Genomic DNA, 3,199 nt, shown 5'->3' with positions numbered 1-3,199 from the left:
TCCTTTTCTGCTTGTTCTGTTTTTTTCCAAGCACATCTTATGTCACTGTTTAAATCGTGGTAAAGATCTCTTCTCCAAAGCATTATAACTGCAGAAAATCAAAATTGCAATCACAATTGTGAAATATTTAGATTCTCGTTTGGGATCAATCTGTAAGTCTAGATGATTTCTGTAATTCTATTTCTGAAACATATGCAAGCACAGATGTAAAAGGAGAGGAATTATGTCAAGATACCAAAACTCAGTGGTAACTGTGTCTCACATGATTTCCTTCAACTTTGGCCAAAACCTTTGCTTCTGCTAATACCAAGGAAACTTGAAGGATGTAGCAAAATAATAGATGGAAATTCTTGCCTGGCAATTGTCTACTTAAAAGCCAGTTCAGCACCACATGCTAATACTAATACTAATACTAATACTAAATAATGATGATGATGATGATGATGATGATGATGATGATGATGATAATAATGCTGGGGTAGGTGAAGAAGGCACAGCCTTACTCTCTTGAGAGAGCAGTTGAAGGCACTACAGACAAATGTAGTGATCACTGAACTGTTATTTACAGCTTGATCTAAAATTTTCCACAAACAAAACCACAGCGGGTGAATCAGAGCTTTTGCCAGGGTACCAGCATTACCATCACTATTCATGCAGGAAAATGTCTTAATCTGGCAGTGGGCGAGAGCCTCACCCCCTCGCGGACACCAGGGACGCAGACGTGAGGGGTGCCCACCAGCATCGGTGCTGCCCACCAGTGTCGGCGGTGCCCACCAGTGTCGGCCGTGCCCAGGCCCTGGTCCCCACGGTCAGAGGCAAAGTCAGGCTTTGGGTCAGCGCTGGTTGAAAGACGGGGCTGTCGGCAATCCCTCCAAACTTTCTGGAGGTGTGACTGAGGGCTGGCTGACTCAGAGGGAAACATGCCACCTACTGACTCTTGCAGCGCCCGGGATTTTCCCTGAAAACTCCTATTCAAAAACTCACACGGAGCTTCACTGATTTACGGGTAAGGGATCAAGCAAGAGAAGAGTCATCACACAGAATGAGAAATTGGATCTGCTTACTGGACTTTCTCTCTTTGCTTTACACGGTTTAGACTTCAGTTTTTACTCGGCTAAGCTACTGTAGATGTCAGAGAAAATTTTGCCTGAGAGGAACTTGTATGGTGCTGCTCTGCAGTACTATGCATAAAAACCTGTGATTTTCCAGTGAAATAATATTAGTTTCAGGTTTATGGGATCATTCTGCTAATGGCTATTCCCGCAAATAGAGCCTCTGCGATTTGTATATGCTAGCTTTAGTGGACTTCTTCCCCAGATTTGTAGTTGTCTAGAGTCAGCTTCCTTCCATACATCTTGCAGAAGCTTTAGATCACTAAATAGCCCTTAACGATGAACAGTGAAAGAGTTCTAAAAACTGATTTTTTTTTATGATGCTGGTTTTTTACCTCTTTGTCTGCAGAGGGAAATTAGTGTGTCTCTTTTTTTGTGCCAGATTCTGCTTTTGTTTACATTAGCATTAATTTTTAACAACTCTATTTATTTTGTTTATCTGTATTATTATTTGTATTGCTTACAGCAGAAACTGGAAGCCTTTTTTTGACAGCTGGTGAGCCAAATTGTACTTTTTTACATGACCATGCACCTAAAATGAACCCTTTCCAAAATCCATTGCATTTAGCGGAGGCAGCATTCTCTCTCACAATTTTCATTAGTGATTCCAAAGTCTTATTTTCCTTTGTATGAGATAGCAAATCTCATTTAGATCAACTTGAAAGAGTCTTTCCTTGAGAAGACAAAGTGTCAGAGCCATTGTACCCATTTACAAGCTAATTAAACTGCAGAGCAGCACCATGCTTGCTGTTTCTGAAGCTGTGTTAAAAAAAGGTTCTTTTTTTGCTAAGTGTGGTCCCAAATATTTTCAGGATGCTTTTCTGGCTGTTTCGTTGCACATTCAAATTTTATATTTCAGAGGATTTAAAGAAATAGCTGGGTAAAAAGGCGTGCATATGTTGCCTGGCCTGGGTTTCTGACAAGATACCACCTCATTTTTCCATGAACAGACAGAATCACCCAGAAAAGAGCTCTGTGCAAGGCCCTGCTTTGGAGAAGGTGAGTACGCTGGATTTAGATTTAATCGCATTCTGGTGCATGCTCACTCATGTAGCAATTTGTCTTTCTGCATCAGGAATAAAATATACAAGCTGTCAGTTTAAAACATGCATTTTCCCTTCTGCTTCTGTTATTCTTTCACTGGCAGGCCCTAAAGTCCATATTCTGGAATGAATTTCCAGAGTTAGGGTATGTTTTCTTTCAGCAGATCAGATTTCAGGGCTTTTCTCCTACACGTGTAAGATCTGAGTTTAACTGAGCCTCCTTGCCTTAAAAATGAGGCTACAAAGGGGGCATAAGAAAAACTGGAGTAGTCTGCCAGAAGAAAGGGGTTAAGTACTCAGAAAGAGCATGGTACCTATTAAAAAGAGTTTTCATGCTATCACATATTCAGAGCCTATTTTTAGTTACAAAAAATCATCAGTGGTAAGATGATTTTTTTGTCGTCACATGCAAAATGTCTTTCAACTTCCTTTCACTTTCAGGTATCTCTGACTACCTTCTCCAAAATCAAGTGAAGCCAAGTGGCCAGAAAGATCGCTTGCTACTGATGTAGGGCTTGGCAGTGCCAGGTCCTTGGTATCGGTACCAGGATTCATGGCTACCCCTCTTCTGGAAGGGATGAGAGGACTGAAGGACAGGACATCACAGAGGAACTGGCTGAATTTAGAGAAACATCAAACACAGACAGAGGAGGTAAGATGGAGGAGGAGAAGACCACTCTCTGAGTAATTCATTCACTCAGTCTCCCGATAACACCCACTATCTTCCTTATGCAATGCAATCTCGCACCCTGTAATTCTTCGTTTCTCCTCTTTGTGCTGTCTCCTGTGAATGTTACATACTCCTGCTCCTGCTACAGTAATTTGGAGTCGCCCCCCCCCCCCCCCCCAAGCCTGTTGAACAACTATGGCTCCCCTTAGAAAAATTAACACCACTTCTAGCCGCACTGAAAGCTGCTAAATTAGTTCTTCAAGCATGTGCCAGCGCATAGGACTACTTCCCATTTTTGTCAGCATTCAGCCTTCTGACCATATTCTCAACCGCTCAGTCTCTATCCTTCTCCCCTCCAGCCTGCTTTTCATTTC

The 3,199-nt window shown here is 42.0% G+C and overlaps 1 long non-coding RNA gene across 1 annotated transcript; it reads left to right on the top strand.

Annotated features, from left to right (window-relative positions):
- Positions 1-924: 924 nt before the first annotated feature.
- LOC126052743 (uncharacterized) lies at positions 925-2,801 on the top strand. Its single transcript, XR_007510133.1, has 3 exons — positions 925-1,006; positions 2,063-2,111; positions 2,597-2,801. It is a non-coding gene; the product is annotated as an uncharacterized LOC126052743 (long non-coding RNA).
- Positions 2,802-3,199: the final 398 nt, after the last annotated feature.

This window comes from Accipiter gentilis, chromosome 30, assembly GCF_929443795.1.
Source record: "Accipiter gentilis chromosome 30, bAccGen1.1, whole genome shotgun sequence".
NCBI lineage: Eukaryota > Metazoa > Chordata > Aves > Accipitriformes > Accipitridae > Astur > Astur gentilis.
Note: the sequence above shows the minus strand (reverse complement) of the source record. Positions and strands in the feature narration are given on the sequence as shown.